Source organism: Mustela erminea, chromosome 11 (genome assembly GCF_009829155.1).
Source record: "Mustela erminea isolate mMusErm1 chromosome 11, mMusErm1.Pri, whole genome shotgun sequence".
NCBI lineage: Eukaryota > Metazoa > Chordata > Mammalia > Carnivora > Mustelidae > Mustela > Mustela erminea.
Window position 1 is genome coordinate 35,099,110 of NC_045624.1, and position 27,459 is coordinate 35,126,568.

The 27,459-nt window shown below is 35.1% G+C and overlaps 1 protein-coding gene across 12 annotated transcripts in view; it reads right to left on the bottom strand.

Moving 5' to 3' along the window:
• The window catches only part of FOXP2 (forkhead box P2), a 544,701-nt gene that overhangs the window by 382,867 nt on the left and 134,375 nt on the right, over positions 1 to 27,459 (bottom strand). For 11 of the 12 annotated variants that reach the window (XM_032305207.1, XM_032305212.1, XM_032305203.1 and 8 more), the window contains one exon: positions 627 to 717. The gene's annotated coding sequence lies outside the window, so the exon portion shown is untranslated. Of the gene's footprint in view, positions 1 to 626; positions 718 to 17,688; positions 18,195 to 27,459 lie in introns of those variants that run through there. The other variant, XM_032305208.1, reaches the window with a different exon arrangement.

Below are 27,459 nucleotides of genomic sequence, written 5' to 3' on the forward strand. Positions count from 1 at the left end.
GACACCACAAACATCAAGGATAACTCCCATCAGATTTAAAGAAGTACACATTAAAAACAAAGAAACAAACAAAAACAAATTCTTTCTAAACAGCTGACATGCTGGATCTCAAAAAGGTTTTAAGAAAAATAAAGTTTCCAAAAAAAAATCATTACCAGTACATTATTCTATTTATTTTTTGGCATTTCTAGACTCCCCAAAAAACCTCAATAGCAACTCAATCTTAATAAAGTAATACTGAAAACATTAGTATATTAAAAAAAATACCCACATAATGATAACCAAAAATAATCCAAGAGCTTTTCTTGACTAATCATTTCCTTTCAATATTTCAAAACCAAATTCATCTTCTGCATAAACTCGTAATAACTAAAAGAAAAAAAAAAAAGAAACCAAGTTTCATAGGAAGGGAAAGCACAGCAACGAGTGAAATGGCAACAGCAAGAGAAGAGACAGTGGTAAATATTTCCATAGTCATACTTGACAAGTCTCTGTGGTTCACTGATAACTTTTTTTAACATTTAGGCAAAGACACCTAACCAAAAAATTAAAGAATAAAATAAACACTAGAAAAACAGACAAAAGCACAATGAACCAAAAAGAATTATTATGAGAAGGCCACTTACGAATTTCTCCCAAATCTTCCACAAGACTTTTGAATCAACCTTGATACGGAGTCCTAGGTAAACTCAATCCCAGCATCACATTAGAAAAGCCCTGTTAACAGAAAAAAAATAACCGTCACTGCTTTAAAAATTAATTTTAAATTTATGTCACAATTAGTTCAATGACTTCATAGAACATAAAACATACTCAATCTCAAATAAAGATAATTGTTAATGTATTCATTGCTTTGGAACTCTTCAAATGTGTATGAAAATGCTTTTCTACATTTTAATTTTGAAAAGTTCAAATCCATTGTTTGGACCAAAGCAAGGACCTCAGAGACAGCATGAGATGCATTTCTAACAGATGCAGATTTTATTTCCACTCTTCCATTGATTTGGCAGGTTTAAACTTTCGGTGATTAAATTTTATAATTTATAGAATGCAATTATTTATGTCTCAAGATTCCCAACTGAAAACATGACTGATTTCAATTGCCTCTTCAACACAGACTTAATGAGTTTTGTAGGCCTTTCCACAATTAACAAATTGGTAGTAAGCATTTTCTCCTTATAATTGCAGTGGAAGGGTTATTACCTTAATAGTTATTTGAATGAATATTTCCTAGACCCATTTCCTACTTAACAACTCTCTTTTCTAGTCTCCTTCTTTAACCTGAAAGATTTAGCTCATACCTTTCTTAGGCTAAAATAAGTGTTCTTAAGGACCAACAAAATTACGGAATTTAAGATTGACACACCAACTTCATGGATTGGTATGGAGCACATGGAAAGCTGCATGGAGATTAAATCAGTCTAGCAGGAAGAAGTCCTGTAATCTATTAGCAATGTCTTCAACAGGCATTGAAAAGGATGGATTACATCGTATGCCATTTAGACATTTCACTAATTATTTAAATTGTTCCCAAACACTTCTGGCTAAAAATCCTTTCTTCCAATGAAATCTTAGTGATGGGTCAACTAATTACACAGATAAAAACAAAGTATTCTGATTGAATCAGAACTCCCAACACTCAATACCACTCCTGTTCTTTACCCAGGTACTTTGGGGGTATTCTACAAAGTCTTAATTATTCTGCAAAGTATAGCCTGAAACCATTGTTTTACTTATCAAGGTAAGTCAAAGTCACAATGATTAAGGTAATTCAAATGCCTGTTCTTCACATTCTAGCAGTCTTTCTGTATTGCTTCTGTTGTTCATTTTTCTCTTAATGATAAAATTTTGCACATGAGCAGGCTCCCCTCTTGATTTTCCTTGTGTTAATCTTTCTTTCATAATAATTTTTTGCCTGATACATGCCACAAAAAAACCCCAGATTTCTTATTAATAGGCAGCAATCTAAATTATTTCCTAATTCTATATTGGCTTATTTCTCCTTCCCACTTTCACAGATATGAAATTTTCTTAAGTCAATCTATAAATTCTAGATTTTTAAAGAAAATCCACAAACACATTTTAAAAGTATATGCTATAGGGGCACCTGGGTGGCTCAGTGGGTTAAAGCCTCTGCATTTGGCTCAGGTCATGGTCCCGGGGTCCTGGGATCAAGCCCTACATTGGACTCTCTGCTCAGTGGGGAGCCTGCTTCCCTTCCTCTCTCTCTACCTGCCACTCTGCCTACTTGTGATCTCTGTCTGTCAAATAAATAAATAAAATCTTAAAAAAAAATAGTATATGCCAGAGCTCAAACTAAATTTCAAAAATAAAGGACAGAGAGAAGGAATCCATTCTACCAATTATCAGGTTTATTGCCAAAGCCAGGTGCAGACAAGGAAATGGAGTCTGGAAACAAACCCATATATCAATGGGAGTTTTATATATAGGAAGGGTAATACCACAAAGTTAAAGAAAAGGTTGATGCTGAGTTGTGTAGACAAAGGAAAACCAGCTCAGAATATAGCAAAAAATAAACTTGGCTCCTTATTTTATACATATACAAATTTGGATTCCCATGAAATTAAAGAGTTTTAAACATTAAAGCTATCCTTTCAAAGCTAATAGAAAAACTTAGGTGACTATTTTTGACACCAAAAATTAAAAAACAATTCTGAAATAAGACTTAGAATAGCACAATTTAATTAAAGAAAGAAAGAAAGAAAGAAAGACCTAGAATAGTATGGCATAAACCTGATAGATTTGGCCAAACCAAATGAGAATTTTTCAATAAATGATACCATAGCTGAATTTTATAAATAAATAGAGAAGATCTAAAACCAACAAGGAATTAATATTAAAATATATACTCAGAGGAAACTAATAAAAAAATGAGCAAAACCCCTGAATAGGCAGTTTCTCAGAGGGGGGAGCCAGAACAGCTATCAAGTATAGTTTAAAATGTTCAATATCATTAGTTATGAGGAAGACACAAGTTATGAGGAAGACAAGTTAAAAAAACAAACAAACAATGAGATATCACTTCATGCCATCAGAAGAGCACACATCTGAATGCCTGATTCTACACTGTATTGGCAAGAATACGAAAAATGAGCACTCTCTTGCTTACTGGTAATGGAAGCATAAATAATACAGTTATTCTTAAAAGTAACTTGGGAGACCTAAAATACTTACCTGTTCTGTATGGACCCAAAACCTCCTATGCAGATACCAACTATAGAATATGTTAGCTTAGATTTTATTCATTTTTTTTATTTGCACATTTTTCTCTCCCACTAGCTTCTCCATTTTCATTATTCATTTGAAATGAATTCATTATTCATTATATCAATTTAAAAGTTGATAAATCAAGAAATAGCAATAAATGTATCATTTGCAATTATGGATATATAAAATAAATTGTGGATATGAATACCAGAAACTTGTTACTTCTGTATAGCTGGACTGGGTAACAGGAAGATATGAGGGAAAAGGATGCTATTTTTCATTATAATAAGCCTTCTGTTTCATTTTATTTTTTAGCTGTGTGCATGTATTTCTTTGATAAAAGTCAGAATTAAATACAAAAGCTAAAGAAGCTAATTTAAAAAGTAAACAAAGAAGTTATCACCACAATAATACACAGCTGCATTTTTCTTAAAATAAAACTTCATTTTATTTAAATAAGCATTATTAATTTATCATTATTAAATATTGTTATTTAAGTAGTATTTTAGTAACTTAAAGCTCAAGAAAGAAAACATAAAATATGTCATAGATTACAGATCACAGATCTCACTTAATTTAAAAAACAGCAACAATGACTTAAGCCAGTGAAGGACAAGGCAAAACCAGAGCTAAAGAGGCTAATCAGAATTCTCTTGCATACACACATTCACATTCGTTGATTGGCTGACCAGGCTCTAAGATAAAGCCACAACCCTGCTCTCATATAGAGTGTGTAGTATAATGAGGACTATGTAATGAATATGTAATGTAGTTATTACAGTGTATTGAGCAACATGGTGTGTGTGTGTGTGTGTGTGTGTGTGTGTGTGTGTGTGTGTGTGTGTATAGGCAGCACTTAATTTAAGCCAAAGAAGGCTTTCTGGATAAAAGGATCCCTATGTGGTTCACATTTACACATTTCTTCTAGCCTTTTAAAACACATTATGAATTTATCTGTTTGTTGTAGTAGGAGAGGAGATCATCACTCCAATATTCACAAAGGGTTTGAACTTTTTTCTTTAAGAACTGTATTCGATGAAGAGAACAATTACCAGGTGGTTTAGTTTTGTTGTATTTATTTTTTCTAAGAACTCGCTGATACTCAAGAAAGAGATTTAGTGTTCTAATGTGTCACTTGGAACTCTTTGTTAATATTTTCTACCCTTCTGTCTTTTAATTAACAAAAGAGAAGATAGGTCCTAAAAGAAATGCTATCATTTAATTGTTTTTTAACCAAAAAAGGAAAAAATTACATTGTACAAAGCTTAAGTGTAAAATAAGTATCTTTTGAATGCTATAGCAACATAACATGATACAAAATCGTTAGTCTAGTGAATCCCACACTTTGGAAGAACATACTAAAAATATATGAAGTAAATAAAATACATTTGTTATGTAGGTCATAATGTATAAACTGATGCTCAAAAGTAAAAACCGCACTAACATTTTCAGTACTGTTTTCATACTCCACAGCACAGGTCTTCTTGGAGAATGGAGAGAACTAAGAACTACTTTATTATCTAGAAACAAGCTGGTTAACTCTGGCCAGATAAGAGTAAGCAAATAATTGTTCACCGGTTACAAAGGCTTGATAGTAGAACCAACACATCAGTGAGAATAATTCAACAACAAAACTTCAGCAAAACAACAATTGCCTAAATTTAATTCCAGATGCTGGATAATGGAGATGTATGCTAGCAGGATACAAGAAACAACCACGGGCTTCTGGGGAACAAGGGAAGTTATTTTTCAGAAGGCAAACAGTCCATATGCTATACGAACAGTTATTTTATTCCCGATATGAAGGGCTCAGAAGGCATTTTCCAGCAGGCATTTACACGAGAGGAACATGTTATTATCATTTGTACAGATGTTACAAATATCAAGAAAGGAAACAGGTTAGAGTTTTAAAAAGCTGGTGCTGCAAAGGTTAAATGCTGTGAAACTATATCCAGAGATACACAGTGTTCACTATAATTAGCAACCTGGCTCTGGTTAAAAGTGTGAAGTCTGCAAGGGCAGGGAAGCTTGTCTATTCAATTCACTTTTGAGTCCAATAAACTTAACCTACTTCCTTGCGCATAGTAGGCAATCAATAAATATTTGCTGAATGAATGTATTCGTTCACTGACTAATCGACATGGAACTTGATACAGGCATGGGAATCTAAAACTGAAATTTTATATAGGATAGACGATGGATCTAAACCAGGACAGAGATACCGCCTTTGTAGTCCAGATGCAAAATCTAATTCAGTGATTTTTTTCAAAAGAGGTTAGACATGGAAACAAAGGAGTGTCTGTTCCACTGCCTTGACTTAATATGGCACAATATTCATTTTATTATGGAAGTTAAAAATAACATTAATTGAGAACCTAGTATAGAATATCGTTTTGAAAGTTTGAAAAACGATGATTTAACCTACACCTGAAAAAAGAAGGATTTGTAGTTTTGGTAGCTAATACTGGAGCCATCCTGCAGCGATGATGACTGCCCATGATGCAAAGCTTTGAAGCTTGTACAAACAGATACACTTGAACACCAATTACAGCTACTCTGCATGAGATTTATTCTAAGAGTTTGGTTCTCAAATTATCCCCCTGTCATCTTCATGAAGTACGAGGTAAAAGGAGATCCCAGAATTGCTAAAAAGATGTACTCCAATTACTAATAAAAATCTAGATTCACAGGGTGCCTGGGTGGCTCAGTGGGTTAAAGCCTCTGCCTTCGGCTCAGGTCATGAACCCAGGGTCCTAGGATGAAGCCCCGCATCAGGCTCTCTGCTCAGCAGGGAGCCTGCTTCCTCTTCTCTCTCTCTCAGCCTGCCTTTCTACCTACTTGTGATCTCCTTCTGTCAAATAAATAAATAAAATCTTTAAAAAAAAATTTAGATTCACTATCATTTAGCCACATCGGGTGAAACTCATATGCATTATTATCTCTGCAGAACGGGGCCTATGCAAGATTTATTCTTGTTGGGCTGACCCTCCCCACCGTTAATAGCATCCAGACCTAAGAAGGTAGAGCCCATGATGCTTCAGGCTCCACCACATCCCAATCAAACCAGTAAGGAGATAAATTCATAGAAACTGAACTGAGATAAAAGTTCACCTTGAAAATAATCAAAGCCACAGTGAAAGTTAAGTTTGCTGACATTCTGCATACAGGTCAAAACCTATTTATTCAGGAACAGGACAAATGCCTTTTACATTTATACATTTGCCTCTAGTTTTGAATTGAAAATATCTGTTTCATAGACCAGTTCAGTCAGAGAATGTAAAACTCAAAATTAAACCAATAACATAATATAGATAAGGTAGAAGGTGAACAGGCAGTCACTGGAAAAGATAAAGCCAGGACCCTTACTTTTAGGATTCTGCTTTTTTGCATTTCATGCAGGGCAAAAGCTAGGTGGAACTGTGTAAAAATGCATTACTGTACTTAGGCAAATATGTAAAAATGCTTAAAAATTAAATTTTCTTGATATCGTTTTTTATTGTGGTCAGAACACTTAACATGAGACCAAGCCTCAATGAAGATCTAAGTGCACAATACACTATTGTTAACTATAAGCATAATGTCATAGAACAGATCTCTAGAACTTACCTTGCATAACTGAAACTTTGTATCTGTTGAACAGCAATGGCTGAAATTTAAAATTGTGCAAAAGACTTTTTCCCTCTTCAATCACTGCAGATTCTATACACCTATTAAGCACCAGGTTTACTATTGACTGGAGACACTGAGATAAAAGACACTCTCCCTGCTGACTGCTTAAGGACAGAGTAAGCATGCAGCAAACATGCCTTTGAAAGAATGTATTTCTTGAAGCCAGAGAGAGATTATAAGTTAAAAACGTGATACTGTGTAAGCGAAAGTAAGCACAGGGTGATAGCAACTATAATAGCAATTTTCCATGTGAAAATAATTATTTATGAGGCAGGTGGAAAAAAGAGACACATCTGCCTGAATCAAATCTAAATGCCCATCTGAATTTCTCATGCAGTAATAAAGAGAAAAATTCTTATATTCTAAAAGCTCAAGCAGTTTGGAATACATTTTAATTTCCTCTACTTTCTATGAAAATAGTTTCAATGACATTAAAGTTTTTTTTTTGACATTAAAGTTTTTAAAAAGGCTCATCAAGTAGACATATCTCACTTTTCATGGGATATGTAACTTAAAAACTTCCAAGATTATTAGAACTGTTTTATTAAAATAGTTGTCACAATGTAGATCAGAACTATGAAAGGCATATAAATCTTAAACATGTAAATACATGATGCCATAAGAGTCAAAATGAATAATAACTTTCCAAAATAACATAAATATTACTTGGTATTTCCAATACATCGTAGAAGAGAGGAAAACCACACAGTACTTTTGACACCGTTACTAGTAGAGTAAAATATCAAAAATTGGAGAGGGGAGAGAAGCCCTTCAGGCAACAAAATTAAAGTATGAATTCTTAACCAAGTTCAAAAAATTTTAAAACCATGGGTAATAGGTTGAAAACAAGCTCCTAGGTTCAAACACAGGCTGGAGTTGACTTTAATTCGTTCTGCAGAAGCATATGCTCAGTGGGAGCTCAAAAAATGCACCACTCATAAAAGAGAATTCCTTCAAAAACCATGTTGGTTTTGTTGTTTTCGACTGAGAGTATAAGACTAAATTAGAAGAAAATGGCAAAGAAAAATTCAAGAACACTACTTCTAGAATTACTAGCACAGATTTAAACACAATCAGAGTATACTGAACACCAAACAGCTCTGACTTTTTTTTTACATCTATTGTAGTTCGATGACTAAGCCTTAAAAAAATGCATCAGACTTAAAAGTGCTTTCTTTCTTTTCTTTTCGTTTCTTACTCATCCCTTCCCATTTTGGTCCTTCCTTCCTTTCCTTTTCACTTGTATAAGAGAATAAGTAAGCTCATCCTCCTTCCCATGCTGACCAGTAGTTGTTTTTAAGAGACAGAACCACATTTAAACAGCACATCACCATTTGTGATCCTCAGAACAAACCCCTGGTTTTATATTGTCTCATTTTCCTCTTATTTGTGACACAAAGGTCTCATTTTCAGCAAATAACCAAGTGCTTAAGCATGTAAAGAGGTCATACAGAAGTAAGTAGTCAACATTAATGTGAAAGAATGCCTCTAGCTCCTTTCCTGACACTGGAGATGCTTTGTCCATCTCTTTTAAACCAGAAGAAATGGGATGCCGGTAACAGAAGGCAGGCAACCTAGAGAACCCGAACTCCATCAGGGCAAGTCTTTCAGCCGAAGTAAGAAAGATTTAGGATACTGGGAGCTGGAGGATTTCCCAGTCACTTACAGGATACACAGCTTCAACTATACAAGGGAGTCTGAAAGCCCTGGGTGACTTAAAATTTTTACGTTATCTCTACCACTACTAACCACCAAATGATTCCTTCCCCTAAATCTCTTGGGCAAATTTATAGTCCCAACCTGATACCAGTTCTTTTGGCTTCTACCATAATAAAATGGGGGAATATCCTCTACATATTGATGTTTTGTGAGAAAAACAAGGGTAACACCAGCATATTGTCATCCAGGATATAGTATGTTTCGTAAATGTGAAATGAATAGTAAAACTACTTACATTTAAGAAGCTCTGGCTCCTTTCCTATCCACAGCTTTTAATTCAATATTTCAATCTTCTCTAATTGACTATTCAGTTGAAGTTCCACCAACACTGATCTACCTCCATCATCTAACCTAATCTACCCACATAACTCAAGACTGAAAAAAAAAATTTTTTCCCCCAGGAAATATAAACTCTTGAATAAAATGCAATGAGAACTGACTGAGCAATGATTTTAAAAAATCACTTCTACTAAAATGTATTAGGTCAGGTCTGAAGTCCATTTAACTTCATCAAAGAAAAGAACATAGGTTCAAAAAAGCAGTGAGTAAGTATGCCCATTTCCTAGCACTGACTCTCCCTTCTAATTCTGCTTACTTTACAAATATATTTTATATATCACCTAGTTACAGAAGCTATTCTATACATCTATTACAATAAAACAACACAGCTATGTGATTTATGAAACAAAGTATTTTGACAGACTGAATTTTCTTACATTATCTCATCTCTAATTCAATAAATGAATGGAATACAGATTATTCAAATTTTAGGCTAGAAGTATTAAAATAAAAACATTACCTTCTCTTTTTTCTTCTTTCATCAAGAGAAATAGTCATTCATTATTAGTTAGCTATCTCTTATGCTGTTTATTTATTGTTGACAATATTTTTTTAAGGTTTTATTTTTAAGTAATCTTTATATCCAACATGGAGCTTGAACTTACAACCCTGAGATCAAGAGTCACATGCTATACTGACTGAGCCAGTCAGGTGCCCCAAAATAATTCTTTTTTTTTTTTAAAAAGATTTTATTTATGTATTTATTTATTTATTTATTTATTTATTTATTTATTTTAAAGATTTTATTTATTTATTTGACAGATAGAGATCACAAGTAGGCAGAGAGGCAGGCAGGCAGAGAGAGAGAGGAGGAAGCAGGCCCTCCGCGGAGCAGAGAGCCCGATGCGGGGCTCGATCCCAGGACCCTGGGATCATGACCTGAGCCGAAGGCAGAGGCTTAACCCACTGAGCCACCCAGGCACCCCAAGATTTTATTTATTTATTTGACACACAGAGAGTGAAATCACAAGTAGGCAGAGAGGCAAGCAGAGAGAGTGGAAAGTATGCTCTCTGCTAAGCAGAGAGCCTGATGCAGGACTCAATCCCAGGACTCTGAGATCATGACCGGAGCTGAAGGCAGAGGCTTAACCCACTGAGCCACCCAGGCACCCCACCCCAAAATATTCTTAATCATTATTTGATTCTAGGCATTGATTTTATCTATATCCTGGGAGAATGCTCTCGTAAGTATAGGATGAGATTCATATAAAGACCTCAGTGCATTAAAATCACTAAGAAATAGTCTGCTTTTTTTTAATTCCAATTAAAACATGTATTTTGCCAACTCCTCTTCTGTTTTTTTTTTAAATGAAAAAATTAGTGGATACTTTAGGAACATACAGTATGAAATAAAACAGATTATCAAGGTCAGCAGGTGGGAAAATTCACAATGGCATCATTAGTTTTAAAATTGAAATAGAGATTCTGATTATACAGATATTGTGAGAAATTTTACAAAATACTATCTTTTCAAATATTCAAATAAAGACAACTTGAAAAATTAACAGCAATTTGATAGGTCTGCACCCTTTTACGTATATTTTTATTTAGATAAAAATCTGTAGGAAACTGGATTCCAAGTATAATAAGGGAGGTTTTCTAATGGTTTTTAGCCACAAAGCTATATACATAGTCTAAAATTCACTGAGGATTTACAGTCCTCAAGCACTGCTAGGATCTGCCCAAAAGCCAAACCAAACTGACAAGATGCTCCTAGGTACTCCCAAGACTTAAAGATTTATCACTGACATTTCAGTAGGAAATTCAAAACCCCATTCTTACACTGTTTCTGAATTCTCTTAAAGTACTTTTCATGACCTATCAAGTCAAATATTTTAGAAAGCCATTTTAGGGATACCAACTGGAAGACCCTCAGAAGCATTATCAAAGACAAGAAAAAATATTTGCCAATATACCCATTTAGCTAGTGAAAATGTTTTGCAATGAGTTGGCCCTGCTAAATTCTTACTACCCAGTAAGAGTCCACCTTACAAATAACCTTCCTGATTAAGTTCATTATTCGTTTAGTGAGTTCAAATGTCTAAACACTTAGGTATCTAGCTTAGGAGCCTATACAAAAGGGGAGAAAACTAGTTAAAACTCTTTAGGCTTTCTTAATGTGGCTGTATCTACCACATCAGACACTAATTTTAGCAACTTCACTATTTATTTTCACTGACAAAATTTCCAAAAAATTTTTGGATTAATAAAGATTTACCAAGACATCTTGATACAATATATTTTTTTTCAATAAACAAGTAGTTCTTCTCATTTGACCAATTTATCTAATAGCTCTCATATCATGTATTTAAAGAGATGTTATACATTGTTAGAGAACTGTTACAATTATTATCTGTTTGGGTCCATGTAACATCATAGAATGAGAAAATTAATTTATCATTGAGTAAATTATAGAAATATGAAGCATTCTAGGTAAGTTAGGAATTTCTGTATTATATAAAGAAAACTTAGAAAGATACAATTAAATTTAGTCTACTTTCTAAAGAAAGAAATAGCAATTTGAAATGTTACTCAATCTTTCCTTGTATACAGACTGATCAAAATTTTTTTTCTTTTTGCCTTTTTGGGGAGTTTTCCTGCATCTGTCTTTATCTTTTCTAAAGCACGAACACAGAGCAGTCATTATTCTCTATGAACTACTGGGAGAAAGTGAGTAAGCCATTTTCACAAAGACACAAGAAAGTCAAGAAAACTGCCTGCCAGGGTGTGGGATGGCTCAGTGGGTTAAAGCCCCTGCCTTTGGCTCACATCATGATCTCAGGGTCCTGGGATTGAGCCTCACTGGGCTCTCTGCTCTCTGCCTGCTTCCCCCTCCCTCTGCCTGCCTCTCTGCCTACTTGTGATTTCTGTCAAATAAATAAATAAAATCTTAAAAAAAAAAAAAAAGAAAGAAAGAAAAAGAAAACTGCCTGCCAGAGAGTAAGTTCTCTAAATATCTATCTTAAAATGGATGGATAAAAGACCATTAATGTAAAACATAAGACTGTAGATATAAAATGAAGTGATCTCTGATGGATACCCTTAAATGTACCTCTAACACCAGCGTGGGGGAACATTAATTCTAAAGTGCATATTTCACGGATAGTGACAGACAAGAGAAGGACCAAGAGCTCTAAAAAAATACATTAAAGAGAATTGCATTAGCTCATTTAAAAGATTCATATTAGTAGCATCACAATTTAATGTTATTAAAGTAAACTTTGAAAGAAGCACGATAGGACATGTAATTTGTGTGTCAAATACAAACTATTTAGTTCAAGAATAGTGTGTACCAATCAGTAAGGCAAAGGAGATCCTTATCACTTTTATTTTCTCACTCAGCATCTTTAATTTCCATTGCAAATGTAAAATGCTTTCTTTTTTAAAGTTACTTTCATCCAAATAATTATTTTTCTATCTTTTTATCCCTATTCAAAATATCAACAACATGACTAACCTCTAAAAAAATGTACATTTAATTGCAATTGTTCTCCTGCTATATCCCTAGGTATACTCTAAGATCTAAATTATACAGAACTTTTTGTCAGAAACTTGTACACAAAGTATGTACATTATTTATTTGCTTAGAAGATCTAGTTGCAAATGACATAACTTCACAAGATGAAACAAAGAAAACATCTTTATGGAACATTCAGCTAGCCCAAAGAAATCAAACTTCTATGACCAGTGTTTAACATACAGATAGAGTTACATATCAATTATATTTCAAGGACAACAATAAATACCATAAACACATTGAGTTAATGTTCTCTTAATAAAATGTTTAATTGATTATTGGTCTGAGCTGTCCAAAACAAAGGGAGAATTATTTTCTTTTCAATTGTTGATCATACTCCTTTAAAAGACAGTCAACAAAAGCAAAATTTTATTTCCTCGCCTTTTTCATGTCTCCTATAACTTAGGGCTACTAATCTATAGCAGTGGAAATCCAGAAATATATACTAGAAAATAGTCACACATGCATGAATGTGCTTGCTCATGTACACACACACACAGGTACACATGTACACATGCACATAGTCCCTGACTAGTCCTGTTTATGATTTTTCCAATTTTTTCTTTAAAAGCAATAATAGTATTTCAGAGTCACAGTACCAAAAATGAGTGACCTCCTGACATAGAAGATGTGTGTCCTCTGTGGATACTTCAGGAGTCTGAAATTGATTTTTTTCATTTTAGCCTGTGAGGTGTGTAGACTTCACCAATCACCAGAATGAGTAACGGCACTAACAGTACACAATAAAGAAACAACAGCTTTAAGAACCTCAGAAGCAACAGCTCTAGCATCACAGCCCTCGTAAAAAGGTTCTGGCTCTTCTCACCTGTTATTCTCTTTCTTAAAACACTATATTCTGGCAGACATTGTGTTTGTGATGATGAAAAAAAGTCTTAACATGTAGTTTGCATACAAACTGGAGTAATAGTTTTCAAAATGTGAGCATTTTTGCACCCAATCTGAACTTTTAATCTGAATTTTAATTTGCTAAGATTCTGGCTAAATAAATGTATTCTAATATTAAGCTACATATTTGTAGATTCCCTCCTGAACAAATACAAATAACCACAGAACAACTTTACTTTCATGTCCTTCTTAAGTATAGTGTTTTGCTGATCTGATTATAGTAAGTTCCATACATGAAAAGTACAATTTCAATTTACATGTTCATGCCCATCAAAACATGAATGGATAAACAAAATATGGTACAGGCATACAACCGAGTATTATTTAGACTTAAAAAGGAAAGGAATTCTGACACATGCTATAAAAATAGATCAACCCTGAAGACATTAATGCCAAGTAAAATAAGCCAGCCACAAAAGGACAAATATTGTATGATTCTACCTATCTGAGATAACTAGAGTGGTCAAATTCATAGAGACAGAAAGTGGAATGGTGGTCACCAAGGCTAGGACAGGGGTATTTAGGAAGTACTGTTTAATGGTTACATAGTTTCAATTTTATAAGTTGACAGAAGTTTTAGTAAAGGTTGCAAAAAAATGCAAGTGCACTTACTGCCAAGAAACTATATACTTAAAAATGGTAAAAATGGTAAATTTTATGCTACGTATATTTTACAATTTTATTTTATTTTTTATCATTTTTATTATTTTATATTTTTGAAGCATTGTCCTTTTTTAAAATGATTTTTGTTTTATTTATTTGAGAGAAAGAGAGCATGAGCAGAGGGAAGAGGCAGATGGAGAGGGAGAAGTTTCCCAATGAGCAGGGAGCCCAGCCTGACACCAGGCTTGCCCTGAGCCAAAGGCAGAGGCTTAATTGACTGAGTCACCCAGGCACCCCTATAATTTTAACTTATTAAATAATTAACATGCTCATGTAGGAGTAAATCTCTAAAATTCTTACAGGAGTGATACTTATAACTTAATGCAGAACAGTAACAAAATGATTGAAGATGTTCTTGGAAACCTGGTAAGATTTCCAAAAATTTCTTCATAAGCTTTTTGTAGGAAAGATTATCAAGAAGAGAGTAAAGGCTGCTCTCCTTAGGATGCAGGAAGCTGGTATTTTTAAGTGTTGAAAGATAATTTTTCCAGTCTTAGACAAGTATACCAGGTATGTGCTCTAGGAAGTTTGCTGGCTTATATGATTTGGGTCAAGCAAAATTTTCATTTAAGTATAACTTCTCCTCTAAAGCATTTTCTGACACCCCATTTCCACAGAAAGATTTGCCTACTTGCTCATTTTTTTCTTCTGATGAACCCTACTCAATCATTTTATAGCATGTTATAATATGATTAAGATACTAATCTGTTTACATTTTATCATCTACTATGAGATATTAAGCTCCTTTAGCATTTTTCAAACATCTAGCCCTGAGATGGCCCTAAATAAATTCTTGTTGAGTAGACTGGGAGCTGAATTATTGAAAATTTTACTCATTAAATAATTACTGAGTGCCTAAAATATGTAAAGCTCAGTAGAAATACAAAGTTTAAAAACTATATGCTCCCTATGTCAAGAAATTAAGCAAGCATAGTAATCCTCTAAATATATTAACACTATAAACATCATTAAAAAAAAAGATACAAATAAAGTACCACAGGTGGTGTTCACATACAAGAGAGATTATATATTGGTTTGGATGCAAGCAGAGATGAGGAAAGGCTTGATGAAGGACTTAGCACCTTATCCAAACATTCAAATGTGGATGATACTTAAAATAGGGGCAGGAAAGAAAATATGGTCATGACTTTGTGAAAAAACAATGGGAAAGTCACATGAGGTTACAACAGAAGTTCTCAAATGTTTTTATTCCCAGGTCGCCTTTACCCTTTTAAAAAATATTACGAAACTTTCCCCGTAAAACAAGACCAAAAAAACCCAAACAAACCCCACTTTTGTTTGAGGGGATGATCTTTCTATACTAACTTTGTTAGCTATTAAACAGAATATTTTAAATCACAAGAATAGACAAGTAGATATTCCATCAGTTGTCAGAGCAATGACATCATCAAATGTCACTTGGCCTCTGGACAACTCTATTGTATATTCATGAGAGAGTAAGAGTGAAGAGTGAAAAAGACAAATAAGATCTTAATATTAGTATGAAAATAATTTTGACCTCACAGCCATCTTGGAGGGTCATAGGAATGTTCAACCTATAGATTTTAAATAGGTAAATATAAAAGATTTTTGTACAAAACAGTCATATGATGGTGAGCTGACCTTGGAAGGACACCTTTAAAAATGACAGAAATGGGTGTGGAGGTGTGGGAATGCAGACTCTAGTGCAGGTAGAAGCCTATCAGAGAGTTTACTAGGGGCCAGCAATAAGTACAGGGGACAGTGCTAAAAGAAGAAAACAGAAGCTTATGTCTTTTTTTTTTTTTTTTAAGGATTTTATTTACTTATTTGTCAGAGAGAGAGAGTGAGAGCGAGCACAGGCAGATAGAGTGGAAGGCAGAGGCAGAGGGAGAAGGGCCTGCGGAGCAAGGAGCCCGATGTGGGACTCGATCCCAGGACGCTGGGATCAGGACTTGAGCCGAAGGCAGCTGCTTAACCAACTGAGCCACCCAGGCGTCCCAGAAGCTTGTGTCTTAAAGGAACCACTAAAGTTACAAAAGAATCAGGAGATAACATAGGGGGCATCTGGGTGGCCCAGTCAGTTAAGCATCAGACTCGATTTCAGTTCAGGTCATGATCTCAGGGTCTTGGGATAGAGCCCTGTGTTGGACTCTGCATTCAGAAGGGAGCATGCTTGAGAGTCTTTCTCTCTCTCTCTCCCCCTCTGCCCCTCCCTCCTAAAATAAGTAAGTAAATCTTTAAAAAAAAAAAATTGTGTATATATATATGTGCGCCTGGGTGGCTCAGTCAATTATGCATCCAACTCTTGATTTCCACTCAGGTCATGATCTCAGGCTTTGGAGACTGAACCCCACATAGGGCTCCCCACTCAGCAAGGATTCTGCTTCTCTCCTTTCTTCCTCTTTCTCTGCCCCTCTGCCCCTCTCCCCACTTGCATGTGCTCCCTCTCTCTAATAAATAATAAATCTTAAAAAAAAAAAATGACAGTACAGTATTAGGCCACCAAAGGAAGTTAAGTTTCAAGATTAGACCGAGTAACTGTGCCAGGTATTTTCAAATCAAGGAAAATAATGATTAAGAAAGTGAAGTCAGAACGTCTTTGATCAGCTACAAAAAGGGAGTGTATATGATTGACTAGATAACAAGACACTTGGAGAAAAATGTTAGATGAGGAAGTTTGGAATAAGCATAGATGACTCACTTGGATCTTTGATAATGAAAGAAAGGAGAGTGAGCAATAGCTTTTATTTGCAACTGAATGAGAGTTTGGTGTTGAGGAAAAGACTGAGGGAAGGAGGAATGACAGTGGAGCTAGGTTTCAAAGGAGCTAGGAGGAAATGAGGTCAAAAGAATAAATAGAAAGTTTTGTTTATCAAAAGAAAAAAAACCCTCCTCCCCTGGGAGACTGAGCTAAAAGGAGAAAGGCTGGCTAAGGGTATGGGGAATTAGCTGGTAATAGAAAAATGAGCAGAGGACTACATTAGAAAGGAGGTATTTTGGAAGCTGACAAGAAGTCCTTGAGTAGAAACAGAACTAAGGTAGAAAGAAATGAGAATTAAAGGAGAAAAAAAGGTAAAAATTTTAGTTGCTATTAGTATGCATGGTCAACAAGGGGGAAATGCCAGAGATTGAAACCCTAGGATTCCAACTGCCAAGCTATTAAGATCATTTCTCAGGGCGGGGTGGGGGGGGGCGGAATAAAGGTTTACACTAGATTGGCATTGTTCAATATTGGTAGTCTCTACCCACATGTGACTATTTCAAGCTATTAAAATTAAATAAAATTTAAAATTCAGTCATTTTTTTAGCTGGAAGCTAGACGTGAGCAGCAGGAAGAACTCCCTGAGGCAGAATCCCAAGTCCTTTAAGGGCAACCATAGAGATAAGAGCTGGAGGCAAGGCTGTGATAAATAGCTTACACATTAGAACCTCAGGGGCACAAGATCCTGACCTTGAAGTTTCCAAGACCTTGAGACGGACAGATTAAGAGCCACAGGTGCAAAGCATAGGTTCACCTGCCTCTTCCACCTCTGCCCCAAGGTGACCCTTAGGCTCATTATAATGTATTTGCGCCGTGGTTTCAGCGGTCCTCCCCCTTCTCCCCCTCCACTCCCGCCATACCCCGCCCCCATGGAGAAAGGCAGCCAGGAGGATTCAGTACAAACCTTGTAGGGTCAAAAACTTTCCATGGGAGGAGTTGCCCAGATGAATGGAAGCAGCCGTAGAGACCACTGTATACAACTCCTTCCAGCCTGCAAAGACCAAACAATATCCAATCCAAACAACACAAAGGTCAGTTCCACATCCTGGAACAGCCGGCTCTCCCACCTGGAGAGCTTACTTTTCACTTCAATAAACTGCTTTGTGCCTGCTACTTTCCGTGTGGCTACCTTTATTTGCATGTAGATTCTCATTTAAATCTTTTCCTGGGAATCCAATAATTGAGACCTCCATACACACTAGGCAAACTTTCCCACCCATTACAATTTAATGGTGTCAGCCAGATTTCGAGTGCTCAAGTGGCTACCGCAGGGTACACTGTAAATACGGAGTATTTCCATAATAACAGTAAATTCTAACGGATAAAGAGACCCCATGTACATTTATTATAAGGGTAGAAGATAACACAACAGAGTACTTAGTTCTTACTGTGTTATTTATTATGTACCCAACAATGCACTAAACACCTCACATACATGATTGCATTCAGTCCTCACAACCATCTTTTGAGATACTTTTTATTACATTCCCATTTTACAGATGACAAAACAGAGTAAGAAGAGACAAATCACTTGCTTTAGATCACACTGTAGCTGAGATGAGATTGAACCCAAGAACTTCCTGATTCCAAGAACAGAGGAATAAGGAAGAGGAATGATATTTTGAAAGTAGTAAGATCCAGAGAGTAGAGGCTGCTTTTAGGCACCGGGCTTGAGCAAGAGAAACAGGAGCAAGGCAAAGGGCCCACAGTGCCTAGTGAGCTGAATGCAAACTGGCAGGTTCATTAGATGACCCGCCTCTAAGTAGCCTTAGGCCCTCACTAAAAAACTGGCTGCGCACCATGAGGCACGGTTCCTAAAATGGCCCCCAAAAAGGTAAAATTCTGTATATTCCACACTCCTCCCTCTACCCTGTAACTGGAGGCACTCACGACTGCCTCCTGGCAGACAGTCTGTCCTTTACTGTGGTGCCTGCTGCCCCCTTGCAGTGTGTTCAATAAACTTCTACCTCTTTTGTTCTGCCTTGGTTCTGAATTCTTTCACCTCCCATCTCACCGCTACAGACCCCCATCCAACCTAAAGGCATCAGATCCAGGCAGTTTAAAGAAGAACTGTCTTGGGGCGCTGGGTGGCTCAGTGGGTTGAAGCGGGATCGAGGCCAGAGTCTGGCTCTCTGCTCAGAGGGGAGCCTGCTTCCCTTCTTCTCTCTCTCTGCCTGCCTCTCTGTCTACTTGTGGTCTCTGTCTGTCAAATAGATAAATAAAATCTTTCAAAAAAAAACCAAAAAACAAAAAAACCGTCTTTTCCCTTGATAATGAGAATACTATGAAGTGCGCCCGTAACAACAGTTTAGAAAAGGCTGCATGAAAAAAATATAATTCATGTTAATGAAAATAAAATACGTATGCAATATTAAAGTACCAGCTTGAAGTGCTTTAAATTAGAAAGTGCAAAAAGTTATCATAGCAACTTTAGCTCACCCACCTTACTTTGTGAGTTCCTGTCAGGTGGGGAAGTTACTGTTGCCATGGAAACCACCACAATACTACTACTTTACACTTATATAACACCTTTCATCTGATGCGCTCAAAGAGACTTATAAACATTAATTCATTAATAGTTCTTTTTATTGAAAGTGCATCAAAATTTACCTAATGGCATACAACAACAATTGCAGATCAAACAAAAGGAAACTTCACTGCTCTCGAACAGATTCGCACAGATTTTGTACCATCTCTTACTATTTAAAAAGAAGGAGAGAGAGAGAGAGACAGTAATCTTACACAGACATTCACCCGCTTGTTTCTTGTACCAAACTGAAAACCATCTCCTATTGTTTTATTGTCAAAAATAGGCAGCTCTTTTTCCACCCACTCTTTAATTTCTTTCTTCATGTGTTCAGCTAATTGCCTGGGAATGTCTTTTAAAACGCCATTACACAAACTTACCTGTGCAGCTCTAACCACTAAGATATTCACCAGTATGAATCTGGTTCTTTCTTTAAAGGATGTATGACCTCATTTTAAATTAGCAAGAAGAAAACTAAAATCTGAAGGATTCTTTTGGTATTTAAGAGTTTGAAAACTGGAAAGTGTAAAATCCTTAGCTGTTCATAGGGATTTTTGTTCTTCAGCTATTAAAAATAAAGCAAATATTTGTTTCAATATGCTAAAATATAATAAAACACTCAGAAAAATCAGGTCAATGAAGGGGTCTGTTCAGCACAGGATTTTGTTTTTAATAGAGTCGTCAAAGGATACTTTATGTGATTACAACTTCTTAGATAATTTCATGATGTTGGCTTCAAAAGTAATTTACCTCTAATAACTTACTAGGATCTATCACTCAAGAATGCAGTCAAATTCTTTTGGAACTTGTTTATATTCTTCAACTGGTGTACTTCACTAATTTCTGAGCTAAGACTACTTCTGCCACATTCTGTCGGTCAAATTAATTTATAATTCCTTCCCTGATTCAAGAAAGTAGAGAAAGAATTTTTAAGGGAGAAGCTGCCAAATCACATTGTAAGAAGACAAGCATTCATGTCTTCGTGTTGGGGAAATCTGAGGCTTTTTTGGTAACCCATTATAGATATAAATCTTTCCAGAATGTATTATTTCAGACTTCTTATAAATAATAATTTAGAATTTGTTAACTCGATTCGTATTAGGAAAACCCATCATTAACCCCATCAATGTACAATTCTGTATTTTAAGCTTTGCCCTTTTTCTCCATGTCAAGTTACCAGCTGTTTTCACATCTCCGGTCCTAATGACCCTGTCCATTTCTTCCCTATTTATCCTCCTTTCTCAACACACACACATTTACTTCCCTTCTCCTGTTGGAAACCTGTTTCATCATTGAGCAATCATGTAACACAAGAGCCGTTCATCATGGACTCTCTAAATAAGGGCTAAATTAAGAAGTTAACAGGTACCTCTGAGACTCACACATCTTTCTCCAGTTCCTGTTATGCTCTGGCTTTATCCTTCATTCCCAGTCAAGGAAATATTTTAGAAGGAAAATGATATTATGAGGAATTCTCTTAGAATTTTTTTTTTTTAAACCTCAGAAACCAAATCTATTTTAAAATGTTAGGTCACTGAACATAAAAAAAAATGGCCCAAAGCAGAATTTTTTAATGGCCTGTTTAAGGGCAAACAGCTTTAATGTATCTTAGAATAATTATTCCTTTTGTAACCCAGTTGGGCAAAAATTTGTTTGTTAACAGCTTTGAGCTTTGAATTCTGTTGCTGTTCCTCAGTAACTTTCTCAGTTCATTTGTATTCTTCTGGTTACTCTATATCTACTGTTCATCGTCTGAAATGGTCATGAAAATGTAATAAGTTGATCGAAGACTCTCAGATATTACTCTTTAGAATAAGCTTATTCCTTTTATGAAAGATGCATCTGTATTTGACTTTGTAAGATAATAAATTCAGGTAAAACCCAACTGGGACTTCTAACACACTCTTCCACAATATATGAATTTTATACTAAATAAGACTATAATATTCTCCTCTTCAAATGGAAGCCACATTCCCACAGGAAATGAGGTACTAAACTATTAATCGCTTACCCAGGTTTCTCTACTTAACTGTGGTAACTTAAACTTCATCGCAGTCCAAGCACTGTAAAACATTACAGTTTATGTTCACATAAATGAAACTTTCTAGAGGTTCTTCAGCTAGTCTACAATGCAACGTTTCTGATGTTTTTAAGACAGAAAACTTCTTCACATTCAACCCAAGAAAAAGACAATGTGAAACTCAATTTATAAGTCAAAAAAAATATTGTCATGAGTAATGCTGTTAAGACTTTTAATGTTTTATAATATTATGGGAGCAAACTGAACAATTATGATCACTAAAATTACTAACACTGGCTTTTTCTTTTCCATTTTTTTAAGTATTTCAGGATATACCAGTTGACGATGTGTTTGCTGCTCTCTTCAGATCCTTTCTTTCATTCTTGCATACAGGTTTGGTAGACTTACACCATTCTAGAACCTCACACCAGTCTTTGCAACTATGCTCACTCTTGAAGAGATGATGCTATAATTCATCTTTATTTCTCACAAGATAATTGACATAACTGGTCAAACTGCAGCCTTTTGTGCTTGCTCTGTATATAGACAATCACAAAGTATTCACCAAATACAGTATAATATAATGATGAAGGCATAATCCTGCAGCAAATTCTACTGTTCCTACCTTGAAAATGTATCCATAGCTCAAACCTCCTGAATGACCATCTACCACTACTTCGACTACTACCAGTAGGTCTGAAGCCACCATCATTTCCAATGTGGATAATTGTAATAGCCTCCTAAATCGTCTTTCTGCTTTTTCTCTTGCCCCTATTGTCTACTCTCAACACAGCAGCTGAGGTGATTATGTCAACACAAAAGTGAGATCATCTTTCAAGACCGGTCTTCTCAAATGCCTACAACAGCTTTCATTTTAAGGGATAAAAACCAAAGTGCTTCAATTGTCTAGAAATTCTGATAGGATATGGCTCTTTCTCTATATCTGTCTCTCTGGCTTTACTTCCTACCACTCTTCTTTCTCTTACTCACCAGCTCTAGCCATGCTGGCCTCTTTATTTTTCTTTAAGTATTCAGATTATGCTCCTATCTAAGGGAGGCTGCACTTGTCACTCCATGTCCCTGGACTATTTTCGCCAAGATGTCAATGTAACTAGTTGGCTTCGTGTCTCATGGTTTCCTTCATGTCTCTGCTTAAATGTTACCCTATAAGACAGACCTTCTTTGATTACTCTCTGTATGATGGTAAACACCACTCTCCCACAATCCAGGTACTCCCTTTCCCCTTACATTGTTTATCATTCATCATAGAACATATTATTATCTGACATTCTCTACCCCCCCATATATAAAATGTAAGTCATATAGAGCAGAGACTTTGTCTTGTTCATCATTGCATCTCCAGTGCCAAGAAAATAGAACACAGGATAAAATCAATAGATTTTTTTTTGAATAATGAAACAGGATTAAGTTTGAATCCATTCTGTCTCAGCTGTTTGACTTTAGAAAAAAACACTAGGCCCTCTATGGCTCAGTTTACTCATTGTAAACTGGAAGTAGTAATAATAATAAATGATAAATAATTACCAGTCTTATTTGTGAGCATAAAAATTTTATATATACAACACGCTTAGAAACAGTGTCTGCCACAAAATAGTGTTACATTAAGTTTTAGCTATTACCAATTTCAATAAACCTATTAAGTTAACTTTTTGGAGCTGTAGTCTTTACTGTGGATAAGAAGAGAACTGAAAAATAAGCCAACTCAATATTTTCCTTTTCCTTCTCTCTAGCCTTATTTTTTGTGAATATTTATTTGTAAAACCCACTTGCAGCCAACAGTAAGCAAAACTTCAACGTGGTCTGAATTAAATGGCAACAACAGATTTTCCAGGTATGGAGAAACTATAATCTGAATGACCAGGTATTTACTTTTTTTTTTTTCCAGTTTTATTTATTTTTATCAAGGTCCTTCCAGAAAGTTTCAAGATAGACTCTTCATTCATTCTTTTACATCTCCCAACTATTATTGTATCTCCTACATAGTAGGCACTATGCAATGATGGCAAAGCTATGACATCCACCTATCCTCAAAGAACTTCTGGCCTAGGAGTGGATCTGAAACATGCAAAACCAGTATAACATCAATCACAATGAGTATTAATTAGAATCCTATTCAGTGGACACAAGACCACAATCATCCTGGGACTCAGGACTAAGATTCATCAAGGAGGAGGCTAAGTGCCAGTGGGAAAAGTACAGCTACATAGAAATGGTAATTCAGTAAGACAGTAGCAAAGAGAAGGAAGAGAATAGTGGAGGGATCCAAGAAGTCTAAAGGAAGTAGAATAAATGAGACTATCACTAACTGGGTGTGTGAAAAAAAAGAAACAGTGGTTAGTACTTAATGTCTGACTTGGGCATGATGTTAACTTGAGATGATTGTTGTTATTCTCAACATAGGCAGCAGAAGAGAAGGAGATTTGGGGTAAAAGATGATGGATTACTACACTTACTGGGTTTAATTTCACATGTCTGTGAGATTATCAAGGTGTGTTAGGTATGACCATAGAGAGTGAGAAGCTCAGGTAAAGAGCCTGAGAAAAAGTTCTTAGGTTAAAATTATATAGATTTGCAAGTCCCTGGAATACTCATAGGTAAAATAGGTACACCAAGAATAAAACCATATTACAAAATATATATTTTAAAAAAGGAAGAAAACCAATGGAATACTATGCAGCCATCAAAAGAAATGAAATCTTGCCATTTGCGACAACATGGATGGAACTAGAGCATATCATGCTTAGCGAAATAAGTCAAGCAGAGAAAGACAATTATCATATGATCTCCCTGATATGAGGAAGTGGTGATGCAGCATGGGGGCTTAAGTGGGTAGAAGAAGAATCAATGAAACAAGATGGAATTGGGAGGGAGACAAACCATAAGTGACTCTTAATCTCACAAAACAAACTGAGGGTTGCTGGGGGGAGGGGGGTTGGGAGAAGGGGTTCGGATTATGGACACTGGGGAGGGTGTGTGCTTTGGTGAGTGCTGTGAAGTGTGTAAACCTGGTGATTCACAGACCTGTACCCCTGGGGATAAAAATATATGTTTATAAAAAATAAAAAAAAAATAATAAAAAAATAAATCAGCCCTAAAAAAAAAAAAAAGGAAGAAAACTGCATCTCAAATCCTATTGGAGGAAAGTTATAGCTCTATAATTCTGAGAAGAATTTATCATCAGATTATTTTGTAAGACAAGAGTGGCCAAGAATAAAAGATGTTACCCAGAAAATAATTTTACATAAAATGCAAGGATTCCAAATATGCCTGTCAACATAAAGACATTTGGAGAAAGCCACATATAAAACACGAATGTAGAATTCTGAAAAGACAGTTCTACATGGTATGATATGGTCAACCAGAATTTTTAAAAAGAGGTTTGGGTAACTTACTCTAAGTGTGGACACTGCACCTGTCCTCTCAACTCTCTGGTACCTCTGTCTACATATACGAAATAGCTAATTACGGAGACAATTCATTCAACAAGGGTTCTAGAAGGCATCCTGAGTAAAGCACAAGTTTTAAGAGGAACACAAGAATTTGAATCCTGGTCTTCATGCTTATTAGCTGTGTGGCCCGAATCTCCAGTGCTTGGAACTCTGTCCAGTACAATACAAAGGCTCTATAAAAACTTCTGAACACACTGAACGAATGACTTTTCATTCTTTAAACATTATTCTCCTTAAACATAAAAGGGGCCCACATCCTATAAGCGTGGAAACTCCTTAATTTGTAATAAGGTATAAAAAACATATATATAAAGTCCTGTAAAGTATTTGGCCAATTAATATTACTTCTCTTACTTTGTTTCCTTAACCTTCCTTAATGATTTAAAGATTAAACCTAAAGCAGAGTCTCACTATGCTTTAAGAAATGGAGAGGTATATTATTAAATGGAATAAGCCAAGAGTTTGCTTGATAAGCATAATGGTTTTGTTTTGTTCACTACTTTATCCCCAGCATAAAGGCTTAATACAATAAATATCTGTTAAATCCAACAATTAAAATATTCTTTGAAGAAAACCCTCATTTTAAATGGTAATGTAGGGGTGCTTGGGTAGTTTAGTCAGAAGAACATGAGACTCAAGGTTTTAAGTTCAAGCCTCAATTGGGTGTAGAGATTACCAAAAAAAAAAAAAAAAAGAATAAATACGCCTTAAAAAAATAAATAAAGTGGTCATTTGGCCTAACTAAAAATAGAAACTTGTTTATCTTTCAGAATATATTTTGTAGTCTCTCCAATTAGCTTATTTCTGAATATCATACCTACAGAGATACTCCGTATCATTCATTCTATGAGTGGAAACGACTTGGCCTCCACTGTCTATTATTTCAAATTCATCATGCACTGTGCCTGTGTAGATACGTTCAATGAATCTTCAAACCATCTTTATACTTTCTTTTAATGCTGGAGGGCAATCACTTTTATATTCTGTCTGTGAATAGCTCATATTTGTGTTCTTGATTCATTCTTACAATTTCTCCTACAATAACATTTTAGCAGAGTTTTGTCCCAATGTATTTCTGAAAATGAAATACTTCCACAAGAAAAAAAAAATAAACTTTGGAATATTAAACTCTTTCTCCTGTTTCCTTTTGAACAGAATAAATCTCATACACTTACAACATTTGTAAGTATAGATATTATGCATTTATGCATATGTATAAGTCTTATAAAGATGAAAACAAAATCTTGCAGTTACAAAACTCATATGCCATCTTCAGTGTTATAAATAATACGCATTTTTATTTGTGAGATGAATTACTTTTAAAAAACAGTGAAGAAGCAAAAATGCCAAGTAGATAAAACATTGACAGGGAACAGTGACATTTTAAGTGTTGAGAAAAAGAGTTATAATTAAACATTATTGTCCCTCTATTTCTTTCACATCATGGTGGCTACTGAACATGTCTGGGTGGGTATACAGATATTCACAGCTTCTTCAACCCAGAAGTAAGTAGAATTAGTTATATGAAAAAGTGAGGCTTTAGAGGATAGGAAAAAGACCCCATTTATTCTATATATGTGGAAACAGCTGGCTCTTCCATAGAAAATTGCTTATGTAGTTTCTGCATTCACCCTCTACTTTTCACATTCTTATAAATAGGCATAAAAATGCATATATTCATTCATTCATCCTCCAAATATTTGAGCATCAATTATGTTCAAGGCACTGTAGAATTCACTTTGTAGAGTAAAAGGAAAGCAGGGATGGCAATATTACTGTCAGAGTAGAAATAAAGGCAAGGAAACAAATTGGACCAAGAGAGTAGAAAACAAGGTACATTTCCTAACAAAAAATAATGATCATGAATGTTTATAAAATGAATAAAATAGAATGCATGTATAAATGCATGTATAAAACATTATCAGAAATGCAAAGAAAAACTTACAGAAACACAAGTGTTTGGGAAGACTTTAACAGGCCAGTATTAGTATATCAGTACTTATACATTAAATGTATAAGAATGAATAAAAATATTTGATACATATAAATATAATTAGGGGATACCTAATACCTATACAGTCAGTGATATTGTAATAGTGTTGTACAGTGAAAGGTTATAGCTACACCTGTGATGAGCACAGCACAATATATGAGCTTGTCAAATCACTATGTGTACACCTGAAACTAATGTATAACATTGTACAACAATTACACTCAAATTAAAAATAAATAATAGAAATATTTAAAAAGCGTAACAAAGTTAAATTTATATGTATATATAAAATCTGTATCAAAAGTCCTTTTATAAAATAAATCACATTGACTCACATTCATAATACTTTTATAGCATTCATACTACTTTTAACATATTAACCATTTACCATAGGACACTAAGAATATTACAATAAATTTCAAAAACAAAACTACATGGGTCAAATTGTATATACCATAGGAAGAATAAAAACCAAAATGCTCCAGCTAGTACAAATTATAGATATTTTCCTAAATAATTTTGGAGGTAAAAGGGAAATCAGATCTGTCCAGTCAAGAGGAACCTAAGCAGATATGACAAGTAAATTCAATGTTATTCTGGATGTGTTATCCCCTCAACTTCTCCTCAAACTTCACCTTTGTTTTTGTGTTTTTCAGGTTCGTGAA